Genomic DNA, 26,246 nt, shown 5'->3' on the forward strand with positions numbered 1-26,246 from the left:
TGATTTATCCCCAAATGCCTAACTTCACATTTCCTCACATTAAACAGATAGCAATTATCGTTTGCCCATACTGACAATCTATTTGAATCATCTTGTATGCTCTCCACATTACCTTGATTATTGTACGCCCACAGTTCATAGAACTGGGTCTGGCAGATTTCTAAGAATAATCAGTTCATCCTGAAGGGGAGAAAGAAATAAAGGATGTATGAATTGGTCACCAACACGCGAAATCCCTTGTTTTATATGTAAAATTTTTCAACTGTTATATAAGCAAAATAGTTACCACTTTAAAACCTACAATGCTCATAAAAGAAAAGCTAATTTTCCAACATGTAATAATAAACAACTCATCCCACAAGATGAATTGATTACTCTGTTATCGGAATGGATTCTCCTTCTTCTGACATGCACACAAGTGTTGAAGAGTCTCGCATCTGTGGGCGTACAGTACCTATTATTTTATCCAGTTTTGCATCATCAGCAGACGAATGTTTCTTTTCAGATTATAGCATATATCATTTATGTGCAAATTAAACAGTAGTCCACGTCACACCACCAGTCACCTACTTTCTCTAGGATTCTGCTCTGCCATATATCACTTTTTGATATGTCCTTAAGCCACCCTCTTGTCTACATAACCAGTGTCATATCCTTTCCCATATGTTCTAATGTGCATAACAGAGTTTCATGTGGTATTCCATTATATGCCTCTGTAAAATCCAGCAAAATCGTTGTAGCCATTTCCTTTATCCAACTCAGGTGTCACTCTGTTATAAAAAGTTAGTAAAATTACTAAAGCATGACTGATTCTTCAAAAAGCCATGCTGCCTCTCATAGAGTGTCATATTCTTATCCACACTCATTCTTGAAATCTCATTTTAACTTATTTTTCCAGTACTTTTACCACCACTTCTGAAATACTGATTGGTCTATAATTTGCTACTGCAGTCTTAGAACCTCCCATATACAAAGGAATTATTGCCCTCTTTCCACTCCATTTGAGCAGAGACTTAAAGAAAGAGATGTTAGAGGCATTTCCCCACTTCCCTTGCGTATTCTTGTGAAACATGAGCTGATATTTTTCATATATATGTATGTATGTATGTATGTATATATTTTTATGAAGAATTGAATGACTAGACCGAGATTTAAGTAAAAATATATATTTTTATATTTTTTTAATATAAAAACACGACTAGTTTCGGCCTGAACATTCTTCATCAGGTGACATTATAAAAGAAAGAAAAAAGAAAAAACACTAAACACCGAAGGTTAAAAGACTATGAACAACATAGAGAGTCTCTATGCATATTTAGCATGAAAACGTTGTAGTTGTATTTAAAGCTGTTCTTTCGTTTGTTGTATTGTTGGGAGAGTGTGTGCTTGCAGCATCACGTGAATGCCAGTATATGATTATAGCTGAATGACTATCTGGGTGGTTGTAGCTCGAGTATTTATTTAGATGAACAGGATTGAAGATGATTTCTCTAGATTCCACGATTTTTCTCTCTAGTTCATCATTGCAACGGAAGATGTTAGTAGATTTTTCTCAGCAGACTTTGTGACTTTGGCTTTTATCATTAGGATTAGCCGAGAAAAGGATATGACTTGATAATGCACTAGCTTGCTGTCACTTGTAAGTAATGTCCCTCGTGTGTTCTTCCATACACAATTCGACAGATTTGTCTGTCTGCCCAAAATAAGGAATATCACTGTCACACAATATTTTATATACACCAGGGTATTTGAGTTGATGATCACAAGGTTTTGGGTGGCTTATTAAGAAACGGATCTTTGGAAGTGGAGTGAACAAGGTTCTGATATTGTATTTTCTTAGAACCTTTGCTAATTTATTTGAAACTGTACTTATGTAAGGAATAGATATATTGCCTTTGAATCTATTTGTTTCTTCTGAGTGATGTCTAGGAGGATTAAGAAGGAATTTTTCAATGATTCTCTTGGAATATCCATTAACTTCGAAAGAAGTTTTCAGATGGTTTATTTCTGTAAGAAGTTCATTTGGGTCATCCAGAAGAGAACGGGCTCTTTGTCCCAAGGTGGAAATTATTCCAAGCTTATGAGGAGGGAAGTGATGGGACTGACTATGCAGATATCTGTTGGTATGTGTGGACTTTCTATATATCGATATTTTGAGTTTACCAGAAGAGCGAATCAGTTTGACATCAAGAAAAGGCAAGGAATTATCCGTTTCAAGCTCGGCAGTAAACTTAATACTTTGATAAGTTTTAAAAGAGGTAAACCGTGAGTAGACATATCGGTACACAATAAATAACGGAAAAAACTCACGTAGAAAGATTATTTATTAGTATAATTTTCGCCTGTGTGTCACAGGTATCTTCAGTACATTAAGCTCAAAATTAAACACTAACTGACAGTTCCAAAAAGCACCACCTAAGTAGCTGGTGTAAGATAGCTAAAAAGGTCAATAACTTTCCTAAAAAAAAAAAAAAATCTATCCCCTTTATGGGAGATAGTACTTTACAAATCAGCTAATCTTTCCTAACTTTTTATTCTATTAATTTTTTTTTTTAGGAAAGTTATTGACCTTTTTAGTTATCTTACACCAGCTACTTAGGTGGCCCTTTTTGGAATTGTCAGTTAGTGTTTAATTTTGAGCTCAATGTACTGAAGATGCCTGTGACACAGGCGAAAATTATACTAATAAATAATCTTTCTACGTGAGTTTTTTCCGTTATTTATTGTGTTAATACTTTGATGTTCGGCTACTGAGATGTTCAAGCATATATATTGAGTATATATGTATATATATATGCACTGCTCAAAACAATTAGGAGATATTTTAGTTTCTTTCAGATAATTATAAATTTCTGCAAATAATTATAACTATTGGGTACTTTATTATTATTATTGCGGGCGACTCCAGGGAGTCCTTAGACTCATCGAGGGAGGCCCTAAACATTATGTCCACACAACTATACGACATTCTCACAGTATCTATCATACCTTGCCTTGAACTCGCTCACCGTCATAGCACCCACAACAGACTCTGGCAGCTTATTCCACTCATTTACCACTCTAAAAGTAAAGAACCCAGCTCTAACACCCCTGCTAACCACACTCTTGCCCAGCTTCCATAGGTGTCCACCAGTCCTGATCTCAAAAATATCCTCTGAATTAATCCTATAGAAACCCTTTAGCAATTTGAATATCTCAATCATATCTCCCCTTTTCCACCTATCAACTAATTTCTGCAACCCACAAATCTTCAACCTGTTCTCATTTGGTTCATTCCATAGACCTGCTATCATCTTAGTCACTCGCCTCTGGATCCTCTCAACCTCCTCCCCATCAAGAAGGAACCTAGGTGACCAAATCTGGGCACAGTAGTTGAGATGAGGTCTTATGGGCTCGGTACAGAGGTACAATAACTTGCTTGTCTCTGCTCATCAAGGTATTTTTCAACAACCAAGTGAGTTGATGAGCTGATTTAGCTACTTTTGCAATGTGCCCCTAAACTTTATCTCCCTATCCACCAACACTCCCAAGTCCCTGGCCTCATCAATCTCCTGGAGTACAGTTCCACCAATATGGTATACTACTGCTAATCTTTTCACCCCAGAATGCATAACCTTACATTTTGTCTCATTAAATTTACATCCATTCTCCTTAGCCCAGAACTCCAATCTATCGAAGTCGTCCTGCAAGATTTTGACATCTTCTGCATTTACTATTGCCCTACCCAACTTTGCATCATCAGCGAACAAATGAACTGTTCCTCTTAGATCCTTCCCTATATCGTTAATAAACAAATTAAACAGCAGTGGTCCAAGAACAGAATCCTGCAGCACACCACTGGTCACAGGCCGTCTTTTGGACTCAACTCCTGAATAAACTACTCTTTGATATCTCTCCATCAACCACCCACCAAAACTTTATACATGAATAAATATTTCTTACTTATGGATAGGGTGTAATTGATAAGATATTGTTTAAATAATCAATATTTATTACAAATTTAACAAATACATTTTAGCGTGAAATAATTTTAACAAGAATAGCCCAAAATGCTTTTGTTAATTTTTAATAGGGCGTATGGTCTTCATTAACAGCCAAAACAGCAGTACATCTTGATTGCATGGACCGGATAAGATGATCAAACAGTTCTTGTGAGATATTTCCTCGCTCTGCTGTGATCGAGCTCTTGAAGCGATCATTTTTGATAAATTTAAACATGATTTTCTATGCAGTTGTGTGTTCTACATTGTTGTATATTAAGAATATTTTAAAATAAAGCGTTATTTGTAAATTATTTTTATAACTTTATAATTTGCAAGAAAACAAAAAATCCGCTAATTGTTTTGAGCAGTGTGTATATATATATATATATATATATATATATATACATATGTGGAAGGATGGAACATATTGTTCGACCACAGATGAGAGAACCCTTGATACTTTTGCACATAGCAGAAAGCGAATCCATTATGATAATAGGGTGATCAACCCGTTTCATGGGATGAATGTTTATTATTACACGTTGGAAAATTAACTTTTCTTTTATGAACATTCTAGTTTTTAAAGTGGTAACTATTTTGCTTGTATAACAGTTGGAAAATTTTACATATAAAGCATGTGATGTCGCTGTTGGTGACAAATTCATATATCTGTTATTTTTTCTCCTCTTCAACATGAAATGACTCTTCTTGGCACTCTGCCAGCTATGGTTCTCTCAAACAAATGCTAAATTTGGAATCTTTGGGAGTTTTATTGTTACTAATATTTTCTTGGTTTTTAGAGTAGTAGAGAGGACTTAAATAATGTTAAGCCATTTGGATGTATTCATTCATGATGATACAGTTTGTAGTGTGTGTGTGTGTGTATGTATGCATGTGTGTGTATATAAGTACCCCATTGCTCATATTTTCATTCATGATGATATAGTTTGTAGTGTGTGTGTGTGTGTGGTGTGTATGTATGTATGTATGTATGTATATATGTGTATAAGTACCCCATTGCTTATAGTTTAATTCATACCATAAAACTACTTCACCAATCCCATCCACAGCTTTGCAGACAATAGTGCTCTTCACTCATCCTACACATTTGACAAACCATGCAGTACTCTGACATCCCAGGCTACAAGATCATCTACAACTAGTGCCTTAAACATTGATCTACATACTATTCTCCAATGGGACGAGGACAACCTTGTTATGTTCAATTACCATCGAAACACAGTCTTGCCTTTTCTCATGCCAAAGAGATCCCCTCTCACCTACCCTTACCCTCAGTAATACAAATATCACCAGACAAGATCAAATTTCTTTGCTTGGACTGTTTACCTCCAAACACATCACATCAGTAGCTTCGCCACATCAAGAAACTTGGCATTCTCTTTCATTCAAGAGCCTATTGTACATCACTATAACTTTTCACTATATACAAATCCATTAATGTTTAAAATACTTCTCACATGTTTGGGATGGTGCACCTAAAACTTCCTCTAAAATCCTTGATGTCATCCAGAGGCATGCAATTAGGCTCACAGATGATCCCTCTTTTACAAACTCGCTTCAACCTCTATCTCACAGGTGCAGTGTTTCAGCACTGTGTCTGTTCTATAGGTACTTCCATGGTCAATGAATTGCAACCATCTTTCCTCCACTTTCTGTTGTATCTGTTAATACAAGAGCTTCATCTGCTCAGCACCCCTTTATTGTGTAACTGCAAGCAAATACACCTAACCCTCCCCTTTTATTCCATCTAACAGCCTTCCTCAAAAGTATTCTCAAACAACTACAACCTGCACCTCTTCAAAAAATATAAATAAATAAATAAAAAAACATCAATAAACTTCTATCTCGGTTCTCTACTGCACTTCAAACACAGCACTGATGTGTCTATAGGTCTGTTGACCTCTTGTGTATGGGATCAGTGTATGTGTTTATTTATTTATATATATATATATATATATATATTTTATTATAAAATGTTCCCTGCTCTTTTTCTCTTCACTTTTATAATACTGGCATGAGAGCAAACCTCAATAAATCTGCCACTGTGGTTAAATTAAATAAGACTTCTTTCAAAAAAATCTCTTCCCCCCCCCTGCTAAAAAAAATTACTATTGGGAGTTTTATTGGTAAAATTGAATGATTACTTTCGCCATAAGGATGGTGCTTTTGTGCAGTCTGACATTCCTTGCCAGATGTTGCTTAATTTTAAATCCTCCCTTTTTAAATTTCTGTGGATTAAGATTTCCCTATCTCATTATGTCCTCATTCGTTTGCTGTCTCTACCATTACCCAGTTTCAAAAATTATTCTGACCTCTTTACATTCTTATCCATAAAGCTTATTTCATACAGTCCAAATTCTCTAACAGTGAAGTCATCTTCCTTGTTCTCAGTATAACTTGGTTCCCTTTTTCTGATTCTGATCATGCCTGAATGAAAAGCAGAGGTATTGGCTATAAGTAATTATTTAAAACAAATAATTCATCTTCCAAACAGAACCACTGACAGTCCTCTCCACTCTCCAAATGCTCTAAATCTTTTCTTAACCAGTTCTCCTTCATGTATGCTGTTGAGGTGACTGCACCTCTTGGTACATATCACAATATTGTTCAAGTTTCATCTCTTGTGGAACATCCTCACATCCTTGTGTAGTTTGGCACTACAACAACAATGTGAAGCGAGAAGGCTCCCTATTTTTCAATTTTGTTGACTGAGCTGGAAGAGAATCACAGGTCTTTGCTATAAGTAATGATATAAAACAAATAATTCATCTCCCACCCAGAATCTTTGACAATCCTCTCCATTCACCCAGTGTTCTAAATCTTTTCTTAACCTAGTTCTCCTTCAATCTCTTGTGATTCCCCCACCCTCCTCCTCCTTGCCATGGTCAATACTGTTTCTGCTCTTGACATCCAGATACTTGTGATTTTTTTTACAGAAATTAAGCATGTTGAAATGGTGGTTTTGTTCCTTATTCTGTTCAAAATTCCAACCCTATATCAACACGTACAGCTGCCGCCCAACATCCTTTTACAGTACACCTCAAAACCCACAGAACAAGTTTCTTCTCCTCCTCATTCATCCCTACTACTGCAGTACTGTGGAACAGTCTTCCCCCTACATATTTCCAAAGGAATACAACATGCAGTCGTTCAAATCAAATGTAAACAAGTTTCTCCTTTCACAACCTATCACTCATATACGGTACTAACATACTATAGGTTGACCAGCCAACCTCCTGTATATGGGGCCCAACATAAAAAAAAAGCCATGGTTTTCCAGAAAGTGTGCCAGGGTGATCCAAGAAAAAGAAATCAGTTCATTGTAAGTGGCTTGAGATAAACACTCCAGCTTCAATCACAACCTACACTGCATCTTGCAGTATTTGCAAAACTATTATTAAAAAGACCTAGTCTGACTTTGTCCATCTGTGCTTCCACCTATTTCTCACACAAATGGTTGCATTGCAGCATCATCTAAAGATGAGGCTGACTCAGCTAGCATCTACCCCACAGCATGGAAGTAAGTTCATACATAGCATATTCCAAAATGAGATGATAGGTGTCAGCCTTCAAACAAATGAACTCTCACGTCAGTGTTAGCCAAAGTAATGGAGAAGGTCAGTTAACTTTTTTAGGCATCTGAAAACTGTCATCTAATCAACAACTGCATGGATTTTGTTAGTCAAGGTTCCACTTGCATCTGCTTGCCTATATCACTCCCTATGAACACATGCCATGAAAATTATTATTATTCGTGACACCTCCAAGGAGTCCAAAGACTCATCGCTGGAGGACACCTAGTGTACAATTCTCTGTCTCCATCACTACCAAACCTCTACTACCAATCAACTACATCAGCATCATCCACCGCCCATCACCATTATTATTATTATTATTTGAAGATCCCTTTAAATCAAAAATTCATCTAGAACTCCCTTTTTTCATGTACACAGCTCATCATACTGTGCATTAAACACATTCAGATTTTCTGCCCACCACACTCTCAGGCATTGCATTACAATCATTCACTGCTCTCCATGCAAAAAACTTGCTTCTTACTCTACATTAAGGATGCCAAGAAATCATATTCTTGGTTTAATTCTTTATTCAAATGTAAGCAAACAAAGTTGGCACATGAAGTCATTTCATGACTAGGCATATTTGTATATGGATGCTGATGACTTCACATCAGTTTTATCCCACAATGCAATGCACATATCTTTATGGACATGTTTAATGTTATGCATTATGGGAAGGGCCACTCCCCAGACTTTTTTTGACCTTTATTGAGGCCTCATCAGTGGGAGCCAGACCCAGAAATGATACTAAGGTTGAAATAATGCAGAAGTCATATTTCCATATATAAGTAGTTAAAATGTGTTACACCTTATTACTGAACTACTTGATTAGAGATAGATGTTGAAAGTTTTTTCTCTTAAAGTGACTTCATGCACAAACGAAGTTTGTGCATGAAGTTACTTTAAGAGATAAAGGATTAAACCAAGAATATAATTTCTTGGCATTTTTAATTTATAGTATAACCAGGTGAAAAAACTTTCAACTGCTTTTTACTCTCTCACTCACAATCTCCTTATACAACTTCCAGGGATGACGTCTTGTTCTCCCTCAGTCTTCCACCATTTTATGAACAATCTCTTCAGCCTTAATCCTGTAACAACCCCTAACCAACTTGTATGTCTCTATCATAACACCCATCTTCTTCCCATCTACCAGACTGCAAATTGCATTGTCTCAACCTTTTTTTTATATTCATCATTCCACAGATCAGAAACTATTTTGGTCCATCACCTATGGACCCTCTCCAACATCTTTTCATCCTTTTGAAAACCAGGTAACCAAATCTGTGCACAGTAGTCCATATGTGGCCTAATCAAATCCCTATATGATGAAACTAGAATTTCCTTACTTCTACAAGTCAGTGTCCTCTACATCAGCGCTTCCCAAACTGTGGACCGTGGCCCCCTTGGGGGCCATAGGTTTTGTTGAGGGGGGCTGTGAAATAATGAAAACAAATTTAAAATGTTTTAAGACTAAGTAGATTTTTTTTAATCTTAAAAGAAATGTATTTAATTTTTATTATTTATTGTTTCTTTTTTTGTTATTTCTTATATTTAATGGAAAAAATCATACATTGGTTCACAAATTTTGCTTCCTGCGTATTTCACCGCTTAATAAATATTAGTAAATATATGCTTATTTATATAAGTTTCATTTCAAAGCAGAAATCTAAGAATTGCAGTTTCAAATATTTCACCTGATATTGACTTTTTGTGTAGCAGTATTGAAACACTTCCCTCACATTAAATTGTTATTAAACTTCTTTTATGTTTTTAATTTTTTTTATTACTAATCGTTTTACATTTCATGTGCTTGTACTGCAAATGTACAATAACAACATCTATATAAAAATATGAGATAATGTGCCATGTCAAATGTGTATGTAAGGTGCTAAAAATGTAATATTTGTATTTGATTTTTGCAATATTCGCTGTGTATGTTTTGTATTGAATATAAATACAATAAATATTATAATAATATATGTCTATATTACGATTTTTTTTCGAGAGGGGGCCGTGAAATATTTTAATTTTTCCAAAGGGGCCCCTGACATCCAGAAGTTTGGGAAGCACTGCTCTACATCATTGCCAGAATTCATTGTTGTCCTCACAATTTGGGCAACGTGTCTTCTAAATTTTAGATTCTTATCCACCATCCACCCAAGATCTCTTATTTTCTCCACTTCCAACAATATATCCCCACCAGGAATAAATATAACATCCCATCTTTATTTTCCAAATTTTAAAACCTTACATTTCACAACATTGAATTGGCATTCCCACTCCCACCCACTCTGTCTATTCAAATCTTCATGTAAGGTCACAATATTTGCTCTACTCCTCATAGTTCATCCCAACATTGCATCATCTACAAACCTGTATATCCCCATTGATGGCAAACAAGTGTGTGTGTGACTGGAGATAAAATAGCAAGAGTGAATGATAGCAAAAAAAAAAAAAAAAGAAACAGATGCAAGATTTGAAAGCTGAGTTGGCGAAGATGAAGCCAAAGAAGAGGTGGATGTGGAATGAAATGAAGAGAACTGCTAATATGTATGTAAGAGTAAAGGAGATGAAAGCAAATGAAGTTGGTATAAAAAAGGTAATGAAAGACCTGCATGTGGCATTGTATGGCGATTTGATTATTAGAGGTATGGTAAATGAGAAGATGCACAAGGTTTGTTTTCTAGGAGGTAAAATGAATAAAGTGATTGAGATGTTGGATATGAGGAGTAAGTGAACAAAGGAGTTGGTATTAGTACTGACAAATCTCACGTTCTCCTGGAAACAAGGAGAACGTGAGATTGGATATCAGGAGGTTGTTGAAGAGGATAAGAGATAATAGTGTGATAGGAAAGGTGATGTGTTGACCAAGTATGACAGTAATGAGATGAGGCAGAGAGCAAGAATTGAGTGATATATTCGCAGAAATGCCGGCGAAGGTTGGTCGATTGGTAGAGCCTCTGCTACTAATGGCTCAGTTAAGTAAGTTTGAGCGCGGTTAGTAGTTGGAAGGGGGCCAATCGTTCGATGCTGTCGGCACACTCTCCCTCGATGAGTCTTTGGACTCCCTGGAGGTGTCAAAATAATAATAATAATAATAATAATAAATGTGAAGAGAAAGGTGTACAGTTTGTTAATGAGTTTGAAGGAAGAATTGAACTATAAGAGTGATGAACTGCATTTGAATGTTTTGGCGTGAGTGTTTGTAGAGACTGCTGTTGGGAGGGATAGTAATGAGTGCAGAGAATGAATCCAAGCAAGTAAGAAGTGATGTGGGAGAGTAAGATTGAAGAGATGGAAGGAGAGATTAACGTGGTGCTTATGAATGAAGAAGTGGGTAGCATGAATGTAGAGAATGAGAGAACAAGTGTGCAAGATAAACAATGAAACAGGAGATTCAGGTTTGGATAGGGGAACACAGTGTGAGAAAGGTTGATGTTCCAAGATGTGAATGCATATATGAACAAAAAGGGAAGGGGACGAGTAAGGGAAAAAAAAAACTACATGTAATAAGTGGTATCGGTGAGACTTGTTATAGATCCAGGAATTGAGCTCTTATGTTGGTATATGAATGCTAGAAGTATCAAAAACAAAGGAAATGAAATGGTTGCATTGACTGAGTTGATTCATCCAAAAATTGTTGGAATAAGTGAGACATGGTTGAATGAGGATAACATACTGACAAGAAAAGAGGTAGAAAGATATGATGTATTTCATAAAGATAAAGGGTAAAAAGGGTAACAAAGAGCACATGTCCAGTGGGTTAACGTAGGCTAAGAGATAGCTGTGGATCTAGAGTGGCAGAATCCATACTAGTGACCTCTAGTTAGTTTTTAGATATTTGCTGTAGGCCTTGTAGCCTCTTATGCATCCAAGTAATATCAAAAAAAAATTATACACGCGTGTGTGTATATATATATATATATATATATATATATATATATATATATCCTGTCTTAATTTTCAATTAAGACAGGGTACATGTGAGTTATTATTATTATGTTATTATTATGTGTGACACCGCCAGGGAGTCCAAAGACTCATCCTCGATGAGTCTTTGGACTCCCTGGACGTGTCACACATAATAATAATGTAGAATTACCAGGCTGGTAAGTATGACAAGCTTAGGAGATTGCTTGGATCAGTATCATGGCATGTAAAACTGCAATGACTGGATGTTGATAGTGCGTGGGAGGTAATAGCTGACTGCATACCTAGAGTCTGGAGAGTAAATCAAGTGGGAGTTAAATGGATGAATAACACCATTAAGCTTGAGCTGCAAAAAAAAGAAACAATTGTGGAGGGAATTTAAGGAGGAAAGGTGACCTGCAGGCACACGAACAGCACAAAGCACAGGCCAGAAGCGTAACTAGTGTGGTAAGAAAAGCAAAAGCAGATTATGAAAGGAAATTAGCAGTGCAAGCTAAAGAGAATCCCGAACAGTTCTTTCAATATGCTGCAAGTAAAAGAAAAAAATATATACGGCAGAATGATTTTAAGTAATGCCAATGGTCGGGAGGTAACTGAATCAGTTGAAATAGTAGAATTACTATGCGAACACTTTGCAAGAGTATATCATCCAGGCGTTGATATTGCAGGAATGAGGAAACCAATGGCTTATAAAGGAATTGAGGTGAATGAAATGGAGGTGAATAGTATATTACAGAACTTTAATGTGAATACATCAATGGGATTGGATGGTATACCAGCTCGAGTCTTACATGAAGTGGCAAAGGAATTGTCAGTGCCCTTGACCATATTGTTTAATTTAAGTCTCAGCTCTGTGTCAGTTCCAAGGGAGTGGAAAGAGAGGAAAATGGTTCCATTGCATAAAGGTGGCTCCAAGACTGCTGTTGCAAATTACGAACTGATCAGCATATCAGGAGTCATTGTCAAGATATTGGAGAAATTAGTCAAGAGCAAAATACAGGAATGGATAGATGAAAATTGGATACTGTATGGGGGACAGCATGGTTTTGCGAAGGGTAGATCATGCCTCAGTACCTCTGAGATAACCTCTAAGATGTTAATTTGCTTCCAGAGGAACTAGGAACATAAATCAAGCATCTGATTTTTCTTAAGTTGAAAAGTGAATAATGTCCATTGTTCGGTAATGCTGGATGTGTTCATCAGTAGGTAAAATGCCTGAAAATGAGATGAATCATGGGAATGTCTATTCAGGTGTAATATATACAAAGTGCAGTAGAAATGCTACCTGAGATGTGACACTCATTTCTGGCCAATAAATGGAATGACATATTTTGCACCTTGCTTTTCTTCCACATGTGACTTCTAACTCCTGAAATATAAAAGAGAAAGAGTTTCACAGAAAGGAAGATTTAATGATGAAAATTATTTTAAAAACTATGAATAAAAGCTTTTTTTTCTTCAAGTATGCTAGGTAGAAGGTATTTACATCAGATCTAAAACCTGCTCTGTTTACAACTTTCAAAGATGAATTACTAGACAGAGAAATCTTTGCCTTTGGTTTTCATAAAAGATATTTGCTGAACTCTCAAAGCCGGCTTTAAATATCATCATCAAATTCCTGCCATGTACCCACAAGGATATGATAGGAAGTTAGTAATGATATAATTTTTTCATGTAGTACTATCATATCCTGTACACCCCTTGTGGGTACATGGCAGGAATTTGATGATGATGATGATGATATTTAAAGCCATCTATGGCTTTGAGATTTCAGCAAATATCTTTTATGAAAACCAAAGGCAAAGATTTCTCCGTCTAATAATTCATCTTTGAAAGTTGTAAACATAGCAGGTAACAAGTAACAGACTGATTTGGCAAGACTCCAACATTATCAGATCTTATATTTCTATCGTCTAAGGCGCTTTGTACCGTATCAATCCACCTATATCTTGGTCTTCCTCTGGGTCGTTTTGCTGCCAACCTGGCAGAGAACACTTGTTTTGCTAATCTTTCCTCGCCCATTCTGTTTAGGTGACCATACCACCTGAGATTAGCTCTGCTAACGCATTCCTGGATGCTGACAATGTCAAGTTCTTTCCTAATATCCTCGTTTTTAATATGATATTGCCATTGATGCCATTTGTTCACGCCTATAATCTTTCTCAGGACTCTCATATCTGCGGTCTCTAGTCTTTGGTCAAGTGTTTTACTTCTGACCCAGCTCTCAAATCCATAAGTTAAAACTGGTTTGAACACTGTCTTGTATACAGCTAATTTAGTGTTCCGACTAATTTCCCTCTTATTCCATATGAATTTATTCAGTTGACTTCCCACCATACCAGCTTTGTTGATTCTGTTGTCTATTTCTGTATTTAATTTACCATCTTCAGTAAAAATCGTGCCTATGTAGCTGAAATGTTTTACTTGTTCCCCAGGTTCTCCATTCACAACACAGTTGACATTTTCAAGGATTCTGCCTATTTTCATTGTCTTTGTCTTTTTATTGCTGACCTTCATACCATATCTATTACAACAGCTATTCAATTTAATCAGAGAATCTTGCAGACTTGTAGCGGATTTATTTAGAAGTATAACATCATCCGCATAAAGCAAAGAGCTGACATTAACATCTCCAATTTTTATATCATGTTTAATACCACTTTCCTTCATAATGTGATCCATATATATAATGAATAACAGAAGGGATAATGTACATCCTTGTCTCACACCAGATTTAACGTTAAACCATCTTCCTGTACTTCCTTCAATTCTAACTGCTGACTTACAACTCAAATAAAGACTTAAGTATTGCTTGATATAATGCCCCATCGACACTAACTGCAGCGTATTGAATAGCTTCTCTCTTGGCACCTTATCATATGCCTTTTCCAGATCTACAAAACTGAAATACAGATCTTCATTATATTCCCATGCTTTCTCGACTATTTGTCGTAAAGTGAAAATCTGATCCTGACAGCCTCTGTTTGGCCTGAATCCAGCTTGTTCTTCGCCAAGCTTTTCTTTAACAATTCTTCTCAACTGTTTCGCAAGTATACTTGCATAGATCTTGCCAGGAACACTCAGTAGGGAAATACTTCTGTAATTCTCACATTCAGTTATATTTCCCTTTTTATATATGGGTACTATGAGAGCTCTAATCCAATCATCGGGAATTCGTCCCTCTGTCGAGGCTTTCTGAACTATGCAGTGCAGCCACTGTAAGACTCTTATACCACCATACTTCAGCATTTCTGGTCGAATATCATCTACTCCAGCTGCTTTTCCACATTTCAAGCCTTTGATGGCTTTTTATACTTCAAGTATGGATATGTATTCCTGATTGCATGCCTGGTCAGTGTTTTTTACCACTATGCTGTCATCACTGCTTGTTTCATTTAGGAGTTTTTCAAAGTAATTACTCCATACATCAAGGATATCTTTTTCTCCTGTTTTCATGTCACCTTTATCATCTGTAACCCCTTTTACAGCACTCTTTCCTCCATTCCTAAGCTTCTTCAACAACCTCCAGAATATTTTGCCACCTTCTTGATATTTATTTTCTATATTCTTGCCAAAGTCCTCCCATGACTTTTGTTTAGCTAGTTTTACACAGTGTTTAGCTTTCTTACATTTGTCTCTGTATTCTCTAAGAGCACAAGCTGACTTATTTGACAGGAACTTTTGATATGCTTTCTTCTTTTCCTTCATTGCCTCTTTAACTTCCTGTGTCCACCAGGGAGTTCTGATTTTTTTATCCTTACAGACAACTTTACCACATGCCTCTCTGGTAGAATCAATCAATGTTTTCTTCAGAGTTTGCCACTGAATCTCCAAGGTTTGGTTCCTGTTCTCAAACTCTTTCATTTTTTCTTCAATCATCGTTGTGTATTTTAGTCTACAGTTCACATCTGAGAGTTGCTCAACTTTTATTCGCTTTAAAACTTTCTTACATGTTATTCTTTTCAATATGAAATTCAATTTTATCCTGCTCAAGACTAAATAGTGATCACTTCCAATTTCAAATCCTCTGTACACTCTGGTGTCCTGCACCAGGGAGAAAACATCACTATCAACAATAACATAGTCAGTGAGGCCTTTGAATTTGTGTACGTTTTTATGTTGGAACATGATGTTAGTAATAACCAGTCCATGTCCTGAGCAGAAATCCAACAGATATTTGCCATTATTATTAGCTTTGCTCTTTTCTCCAAATTTTCCCAAAATATTTTTGTATGTCTCACAATCATTTCCTACTCTGCTATTTAGATCCCCAACAAGGACCAACTTTTCATTTTTCATTGTGTCAGTTGCTTTTTCTAAAGCCTCAAAAAATTCCTCCACTTCTACCTTAGTAGTACCTTCTGTGGGACCATAGGCATAAATAAGTCTGATTGTCCAGTTCCTCATTCTCATATTTGCTCACATTACTCTACTTGATACTGACTGCCATTCAAGAAGTTAGCCTCGTATTTTGTGTTGAATACTATGGCTACTCCTTCTTTTCCTTGATTGTCATTGCCTGAATATAACATTTTGTATTTATTGTTCAGAAAGATCTCATCAGTTTTGGTCTTTTTTGTTTCAGTCACCCCTATTATGTCTACTGGTACTTATCTAATTCCTCAGCTAGCTCCATTTCTTTACCATTCAGGCTTCTTACGTTGATAGTACCAATCTTTAACTCTGGTGATGTTGAGTTGGGGTTTGTTCAAGTAGCTGACTTTTCACTGTTCGCCCTGGTTCCCTGGTGAAAACAACGGGGGCCTTGTTTAACTGGGCGACGCCCCAGCCGGCATGAAATTTTGTCATGTTGTACCATCATTTTTTTATTTTGGTTTAACCAATAAGAATACCATTTTGTCGGCTAAATCCCAAATTGCCAGCCCATCCTCGTTCGTTCAGCATCCAAATAGATATCCAACAGGGTGCACCACGAGAAGGTGAGGATTGGACATTAGGTCAGAAGCCCTGGTCGGTTCTCCGCATTCCTTTAAAGGCTATGTGAAGGTCTCCTCTCAGTTATACAGCTTTGACCCTTAAGCACCCCGGCTTTAAATATTTAATGCTTAAATGTGTCCACGTGGTTAGCCTAGTGGCTGTGCGCTTTGCAACCATATGCCTGGGGAAGGTCTAAGGTTCAATTCCCGTCGGTTATGTGAGGAGCTTAAGGATCTTTCTCAGACAAAGCCAAGTTAGCCGGTCTTGGGCATGGACTGCAGGATTTTTCTACCCAGTTTATCTGGGGTTTTTCCTCCCCCAAAGCAGTCAAACCAGTCTTAAGAACACAACACTTCACAGACAATTACACATGATTGAACATGGGGTAACGACTTCGCCTCGTAGTGAGTTATGAAATCCAAAAATGGGAGGCCAAGGCCCCTACATGGGACTGTAGTGCCAATTAAGAAGAAGAGAGGATCATGCCTCAGTAAGTTGCTCACATTTTTTAATACAGTGATGGGGTTTTTCCTCCCCCAAAGCAGTCAAACCAGTCTTAAGAACACAACACTTCACAGACAATTACACATGATTGAACATGGGGGTAACGACTTCGCCTCGTAGTGAGTTATGAAATCCAAAAATGGGAGGCCAAGGCCCCTACATGGGACTGTAGTGCCAATTAAGAAGAAGAGAGGATCATGCCTCAGTAAGTTGCTCACATTTTTTAATACAGTGATGACTGAATTGGATAAAGGTAATGGGTTTACAGTGATATTATTGGACTTGGCTAAGGCTTTTGACAGGATACCACATGGAATTCTAATTAGTAAACTGCAGCACATGGGGATGGATATAGGATTGGTGAGATAGTAGGAGGGTGGTTGATGGAGAGATATCAGAGAGTAGTTTATTCAGGAGTAGAGTTCAAAAGAAGTCTGTGACTAGTGGTGTACCACAGGGTTCTGTCCTTGGATCACTGATGTTTAATTTGTTCATTAATGATGTAGGAAAGGATCTGAGAGGAACTGTTCATTTATTTGCCAATGATGCAAAGTTGGGTAGAGCAATAGTAAATACACATGATGTCAAAATACGGGAATAAAAAGGCGTTAGCTGATTTTTTTTTTTGATTTGGATAGAGTAGCAGACTGGGCTAAGGAGAATGGATGTCAGTTTAATGTAGCAAAGTGTAAGGTTATGCATTTTGGGGTGAAAAGATTAGCAGCAGTATACCACATTGGTGGAACTGTACTCCAGGAAATTGACTAAGGCAGAGATTTGGGAGTGTTGAAGCTAAGGGGACACATAGCAAAAGTAGCTAAATCAGCTCATCAGATCACTTGGTTACTGAAGAATACTTTGACAAGCAGGTTATTATTCCTCTTTATCGATCCTTGATAAGATCCCGTCTTGGCTACTGTGCCCAGATCTGGGCACAGTAGCCATGATGTTTCTTCTTGATGGGGAGGAGGTAGAGAAATTGGTTGATAGGTGGAAAAGGCATAATATGATTGAAACATTTAAATTACTGAGGGGATTTTACAAGATTAATTCAGAGGAAATTTTTCAGAATAAGTCTGGTGGTGGGAGAACTAGGGGCCATCCATGGAAACTGAGCAAGAGTTTAGTTAGCAAGGGTGTTAGAACTAGATTTTTTACTTGGAGAGTGGTGAATGAGTGGAATAAGCTGCCAGAGTCCGTTGTGGGTGCCATGACTGTGAATGAGTTTGAAGCAAAGTATGATAGATACTGTGCGAATGCTGAATAGTTCTTAACATGATGTTTAGGGCCTCCCTTAATGAGTCTAAGGACTCCTTGGAGTTGTCGATAATAATATATACACATATATATATGTATATATAAATATATTGAAAAAAAATCAATTTCTATATTTATGAAACATATTTCTGCCAGGTATTTGTATACTAATCCAGCCAACAATAAAGCTAGTACATCATATAAAAAAAAATTGGAAAAGTTCACAGCATTTATCAACTTTTCCAAAATATTTCTGCCTTGGTAGTGAATAAAATTTTGCCATTCAGATGTGAATATATCAAACTATTGCAGGATTCCACCCATCTGCTGTTTTCTGAGGTCCAAGATGTTGAATTTTACTGGATTTTGATAATAAACTTGCTATCGTATACCATTTCCTAATCTGTTATGTGGGATGTGGGCACTCAAATTCTGAGAAATATTAGTAATGGTTTCCAGTTTGACAAGTTTGGTAATGTCCACTGAAAGTTAAGAGAATATAGCAGATTTCTATTTATAATAGCTGAAAATCCATAAAATAAATGTAGATGAACAGCCAAGGAACTCTTGTCTTTTGGAAATTATTACTAATATTATTATTATTACGGGCAGCTCCAAGGAGTCCTTAGGGAGGCCCTCTAGGGAGGCCCAACTCATCGAGGGAGGCCCAACATCATGTCAAGAACTTTTCAACATTCACACAGTATCTATCATACTTCACCTTGAACTCATTTACAGTCATGGCACCCACAACAGACTCTGGCAGCTTATTATTAGAACTAGGTTTTTTACTCTCCAAGTAAAAAACCTAGTTCTAACACCCTTGCTAACTAAACTCTTGCTCCAAATCATATCACCCCTTTTTCATCTATCAACCAATTTCTGCAGCCCAGAAATCTTCAACCTGTTCTCGTAAGGTTCATTCCATAGTACTGCTATTATCTTGGTTACTCGTCTCTGGATCCTCTCCACCTCTTCCTCATCGAGAAGAAACCCTGGTGCCCATATCTGGGCACAGTAGTCTAGATGGGGTCTTATCAAGGCTTGATACAGAGGAACAATAACCTGTTTGTCTCTGCTTGTTAAAATATTTTTCAGCAACCAAGTGATTTGATGAGCTGATTTAGCCACTTTTGCAATATGCCCCCTAAACTTCAACTCCCTATCCACCAACACTCCCAAATTCCTAGCCTCATCAATCTCCTGAAGTATGGTTCCACCAATGTGATATACTGCTGCTAATCTTTTCATGACAAAATGCAGCAGACTTCCATTTTTCTCAGCCCAGTCCTCCAAACTATCCAAATCATCTTGCAAAATTTTGACATCCTGTGCACTCACTATTGCTCTACCCAACTTTGCATCATCAGCAAACAAGTGAACACTTCCTCTCAGATCCTTTCCTATATCGTTAATGAATACATTAAATAGTAGTAGTAGTCCAAGAACAGAACCCTGAGGCACACCACTAGTCACAGGCCGACTTTTAGACTCTACTCCTGAATAAACCACTCTCTGATATCTCCCCATCAACCATCCTCCTATCCATCTCACCAACCCTATACGAGCTAGTTACTGAGGCATGATCTACCCACAAAACCATGCTGTCCCCCATAGAGTATCCCATTTTCATCTATCCAATCTTGTATTTTCCTCTTGACTATTTTCTCCAAGATCTTGACAACAATTCCTGATATGCTGATTGGCCGGTAATTTTCAACAGCAGTCTTGGAACCTCCTTTATGCAGTGGAACTATTTTCCCCTCTTTCCACTTCCTTGGGACTAACCCAGACCCAAGACTCAAACAAAATGGTCAAAGGCATTGACAATTCTTTAGCCACTTCTCGTACGACACGAACTGGTATACCATCCAATCCTGCAGATGAATTGACATTGAAGTTTTGTAATAGACTATTCACCTCCATTCACCACAATTCCAATATAAGCTGTTGGTTCTTCCATTTCTGCAATGTCACCACCAGGATGATATACTCTTGCAAAGTGCTCACTCAGTATCGGCATTCTTTAAAATCATTCTGCCATATACATTTTTCTTTTACTTGCAACATATCGAAAAAACTGTTTGGGATTCTCTTTAGCTGCATGGTTAATGTTCTTTTATAATCCGCTTTTGCTTTTCTTACCACACTTGTTACCCTTCTGGCCTGGACTTAATACCGTTCGTGTGCCTGCAGGTCACCTCTCTCCTTATATTCCCTTCACAGTTGTTTCTTTTTTTGCAGCTCAAGCTTAATGGTGTTATTCATCCATTTAATCCCTACTTGATTTATTATTCAGACTCTAGGTATACAGTCAGCCATTGCTTCATGCAAACACTTCTTAACCGCCTCCCATGCACTATCAACTTCTAGGCCTTGCAGTTGTACATGTCATGGCACTGAACCAATGAAACTCCTATGCTTGTCATACTTACCAGCCCGATAATTCCACATGTACCCTGCCTTAATTGTAAATTCCACACCTTTAGCCACCTCCCCAAGTCAAGACCCTATGATCACTCTCACCAATTGGTAGCAGTGTGGTCATATTTGTTACAGCCAAATCCTCATATGTAATTACTAGGTCAAGCACTCTCTCACCTCTAGTATTTTCCATTACATGCTGTCGCAGATAGTTATCCCTTAATAACCGCATAAAATCCAATTCCTTCCTCCCATGTGTCCTCTCCTCCTTCCAATCAATGTTATCATAGTTGAAATCTCCCATAATAATTACCCGCCTTCCACTCATTACTTCTATTTGATTATGCATACTATTACCACCATCTATTCCATCACCAGGTCTATAGCAGCACCCAACTGTATATTTTATTCAATCTCACACAGCAAATAGCCTCAAATGTTCTCTTTTCTCTATCCTGCAGTTCCACTTCTATTCTCCTTGGCTGCAGCTCATCAGCTATCATCAATAATACTCCACCCTCCCATTTTATTCTCCCTGTCATTCCTGAATACACTATACCCCTCACATTCAATCCCACTAGCTATATCATCTTCAGTCAGCCATGTTACACTAATGCCAATAACCTGTGGTCTGGAAGTGCCAACCAAGGCCAAAAATTCTTCCTTCTTGTTCCTATTACGCCTAAACCTCTTTTTACGTGATAGATACGTTAGAAATTACGCGTAAAAAGAACTACTGACTCCATAGAAAAAGTGAAGATTGGTTCCAAATATGAAATATAAGCAAAATAATGAAAAAAACAAACATTAAATTCGTTAGGATCATAAGATTTTTATTTACATTTCATGGAGAATACACATACATATAAAGAATTTTAATAACTTTAAAAAAACATATTTCAGTTGTTTGCTAAGGATTCTATAAAATAATTATGTTATTCGTTCTCAGTTTCTGACAATAAATGCGAAAGCTTTCATTTTCGTGAGACTGTAATATCACTAGAACTACTAAATATGGTATTATCGTCATCGATTTCTGCCTCAACTTGTGGAATTCTTCTTGTCACGTCTTGAACAAAAGTACCACTGGTTGTTTCAGTAGTTTTAGGCATGAACTCAGATATTAATCGCTGTGTTGATGCTTTAGATAAGTCACGATATAATTCTCTGTATGAAGACATTAACAACTTAAGCTCACTTGAAAAGTTCCCAGCACGTTCTTCATTTGGATCATGTCGGGCAAAACAATTGCTTAAATTACTGGCCAGTTTAGGACCTCCTTTAATAATATCAGCAGTAAAAGTAGGATTATCTTGATCATTATCATTAACTTCTTCGCTTTCAGGAGTCTCAGAAACAATCTCCACTATTTCGTCTTCGCTAAGAGGTTTATCAATTAACAATTCTTCGATATCTGCCGAAGTAAGATCATCGAATCCTTCTCCGCCAATTTCACATGCCAAACTTATTATATTGGGGAATTCTGCAGTATGATTAAAGGGAACAGGAGCATTCTCTTTAACACATGTGGGCCAAATAGCTTTCCAGCATGCATTCATAGTTTTTGGTTCTCAATTCAGATAACGATAATCGAAGCTGATCAATACAATCCATAATTGAAAATTTTTTCCACACATCCATAACTGACAGTGTTTCATCATCATTTAGCTTGTTCAAAAAGTACTGAAATGTTCGTCTGACATAATATGTTTTAAAAGTCGCAATTATACCCTGATCTAGAGGTTGTAACAATGATGTGGTATTGGGTGGCAGAAAAAAAAATTGCACATTTGGGTGTTCTATGGCAGGAGGACCAGGTGCATTATCAAGATCAAAAGCACTTTAAATTTGAGACCCTTGTCATTCAAATAGCTTCTAACCTCTGGCACAAAATGTTTGTGGAACCACTCAGTTAAAATATCAATGGTCACCAAAGCTTTTTTGTTGGCCATCCAATGAACTGGCAATTTTTGAAAATCTACGCCTTTCATTGGCTGTGGTCTTAATAATCGATTTATGAGCAGTGGTTTTAACATCCGATCTCCTAAAGCGTTCCAACAAAATAGGAGTGTTATGCGATCCTTTGCTGCTTTGAACCCACCAACAGTTTTTTGCATTTTCGATACGTAAGTTCTGTTTGGCATTTTTTTCCAGAAAAGGCCGGTTTCATCCATATTCCAAACTTGTTCATGAGTGTAACCTCCATCTTCAATTATTTTAGCAAGTTTTTATGAAAATGCTTTAGCAGCTGTTTCATCAGCAGAAGCCGTTTCACCTTTAATTTTTATATTATGAAGAGCATGTCTTTTAATAAACTTAGCCAGCCAACCATTGCTTGCATGAAATTCATATTTTTTCCTCGATTGAGATGAAGTATCTGGCTGCAGTTTTTTAATCTGTTTATAAAATCTCAATGCTGATTGCTTGATGGAATTTCCATCAACTGGCATTCTTTTTTGTACATTATCTTCTATCCACATCACTAAAGCTTTTTCGGCCTTTTCTAGAACAACATCTCTTGTGTATGATGATAATTTCGCACTCGATTTTGTACCAGAACATACCGCATTTCTAATAGACTCTTCATTTTTCTTTATAGATCTGACAGTTGATTCACGGATTCCAAAATGCTCACCCACAGCCGTCGCATCTTCTCCAGTTTGAAGACTATCTAAAATTTGAATTTTTATATCCTAGGAAACGGCTTTCCTTTTTTTTTTTTTTTTGGTTATCGGCAACATCATGTGAGGGCTGGATTAAAATCTTCGGTTAATGAAATTAAAGTTTGAAAATTACATATAGCTTACCATTTATTATTTCTTGGCAAAATTATTAATTTCATAATGCGATTTTTATTTTGATTTCACTTAAAAAAATGTAAATGCAAAAAATGTGGTAACTGTGTTGTCTACTCAAACACCAAATTCAAATTGCATAGAACTGCTTTTTTATGCGCAGTCAGTTATGTAATTCGGGGAATTCCCAATAAATGAAATTCGTAAGAATTTAGAATTTTCTTAATTGAAAAGAGAATGCAATTCTACAAAATTCTCAGAATTTTCTTGAATTACAGATTTTTTCGTAACTTAGATTTTAGGTTGGTCGCGTAAAAGTGAATAAAAATTGCGTAAAAAAAAATTCTTTTTGATATCCCAATTCGCGTAAAAAAAATTTGCATAAAGGGAGGTTTAGGTGTACTCCTAGCATTAGTATACACAAATTGCTCTGTTGGCCCCATTCCTACCTTGATGCCTTTTACTAACTATCCCATTCTGATTTGTTGTCCTTATTCGCTCGGGCATATTATACTCATTCATACACTCAACTGCCTCCCTAAGGTCTGCATATCTACTTCCCCCACCCCTTAATAAATCTAGTTTCCGATTCCGCACATCCACTTTATTCAACAACACTTTTTCAAGTCTCCTTACACCGAATCCATTCAAATGCAAACCATCCATCTTATATAGATCCTTTCACCCATCGAACTCACTCCACACGTCCACAAATTCCACACCACTCGTCATGCATAACCCACGCATAAAGTCATTTGCAATTATGGCCCTCCTCCTAAACTCTTCACTGTCATACCTTGGCAAAAGACTAATCATCCTAAATCTCTCACTCTTTTCTTTTGCTACCTGAAACAATTCATTCAGGTCCTCTATCATTTCCATTTTATCTCCTTTCAAATTATTCGTACCTGCCATAACTATCATTTCTTTCACTCTTTGCTTTTGCTCCCTAATAGACTGACTTACGTCTGGTACAACCTCGCCGTTTCTTGTCATATCCCTATTTTCTTCGTTCTGAAGTTTGACAAAAATATCACACTCACGATCCGAAATACACTTCAATTCCTCATTCTCCCTACATTTTCTACACACATTCACTCCTTTATTATCATCTAACCACACTCTGACCGCACTCCGCAAAGTGTACATTTCGCAGATAGTACACTGAATCATCTCCTTTACATTACCGTTCTTGAAAGAAGATGGCGAACCATCATTACTGGCCGCCATTTTCCTTCGTACTGGAGCCATACTTACTAGTAACGTATTTTATCAAATTATAAACACCAAAAACACACAAATGGACGCACTAAGATACGCAAGGCAAACAAAACTACGCAATATTAAAGTGAATTTATCAACGATAACTGAAAATAACGCTTATCTTATCTGGAGCTTTCACGAACACTACACACTACGAATCCCTCTAGCGGTGACTTCCCGACATAGATTATGTTATAAAACACTTTAGTACACTAACTACACTAATAAAACTACAATAATATACTAAAATTACACAATTAAATCTAACAAAATATTAATAAATCAACAAAAATCACAAATCTTTCAGGAGCTCTCCGACAGTACATACTAGCCTCTTGCCCACAAACGTCTGCAAACTTGTAGTACATTAGTACTGTGGGCATATTGAAGTTTAATTTTGAATTTTTTTAATTTTACATAATCATGAAACCCTGCTCTAGGAATGTGGAACTTTCAAATGTGGAGCTTTCTTAAGCCACCTTCGGCCCTCAGTATGTATGGCTGGACCCTCACACCAAGTAATGAAATTCATTTTCCATTTAAAAAATTCAAAAACAACCATGCTCATGTATATGAACTCACACCTGTTGGCTGGAGATTGAGTATGCTAAGCAGTCAGCAAGCTGGGCTGGCAACTGCTTTTTTAATGTCATCATGATGAATCCTCATGGGTCCAATTCCCGTTGATATCTGGTTTTCAATATCTTCTACCATCTCTTTAGAAAACTCTGCAAGTGTTAAGCCACCTGTCCATTGCCAGATTGGTCAACTCTTGCAGATCTGTCATACACCCTGCAGATAAGTCTAAGAAGGTTAGCTTTTCTTTTAATTATTCTCTACATTAGATTCTCTTTTCAGTTTCATATAGTTTTTCCTTTATTTCTTTTTGTATCCATCCAATTCATGGAATGTTTTTATAGCATGTACTTTCAAAGGCCAGTATTAGCCTCACAGAGTTTTTGAATATTACCAATCTTACATCCATAGAGAGCACTCATGAATATGCATATGTTTATTATTCTGTGTCAAGGCTCACTGCTTTACCTTTTTCCTTATCATATTCATTGCTTGTAAGCTTACTTTTGCTTTTGTTATCTGAGATTTTATCTCCTTTTTACAGTCTGCATCATGCATCAGGTAGCTCCCTAGGTACATCAATCTCTTAACCTCTTCCAGCTCATTTCCATTGACTTTTATTTGGTTTTCCATTTTTTCCATCTAAATATCATTGTTATAATTTTTTTTCAGTACTTAACTCGTATCTTTTCTTCTTTGCTCATTTTCTTCAATAATGACTATCATTTGTAGATCTGAAATTATTGCTTCTCATACCTCAAATTGAGATTCCTGTATAACATCCTTTGTTCTTTACAAAAGCATGATTATGATGCTCAGAGATATCGAGTCCAAAGCCTAATGCAAAGCTAATTCAGCGTATGATTAAAACAGTAGAGAGCAAAACCCAAAATCAATAAAGGGATAAAACAAAGATATTCGTTATCATTAATATTATTCAGCATATATAAAAGAGGCATACATGAAGTAGATAG

General features: G+C 36.8%; 1 protein-coding gene across 4 annotated transcripts in view; it reads left to right on the forward strand.

Moving 5' to 3' along the window:
* LOC150096328 (protein AMN1 homolog) overlaps positions 1–26,246 on the forward strand; it is a 164,024-nt gene that overhangs the window by 1,143 nt on the left and 136,635 nt on the right. The gene's annotated exons all lie outside the window — the stretch shown is intronic.

The sequence above is a fragment of the Typopeltis vanoorti genome, chromosome 19, assembly GCF_054136105.1.
Source record: "Typopeltis vanoorti isolate ZY-2024b chromosome 19, IOZ_Tvanoo_1.0, whole genome shotgun sequence".
NCBI lineage: Eukaryota > Metazoa > Arthropoda > Arachnida > Uropygi > Thelyphonidae > Typopeltis > Typopeltis vanoorti.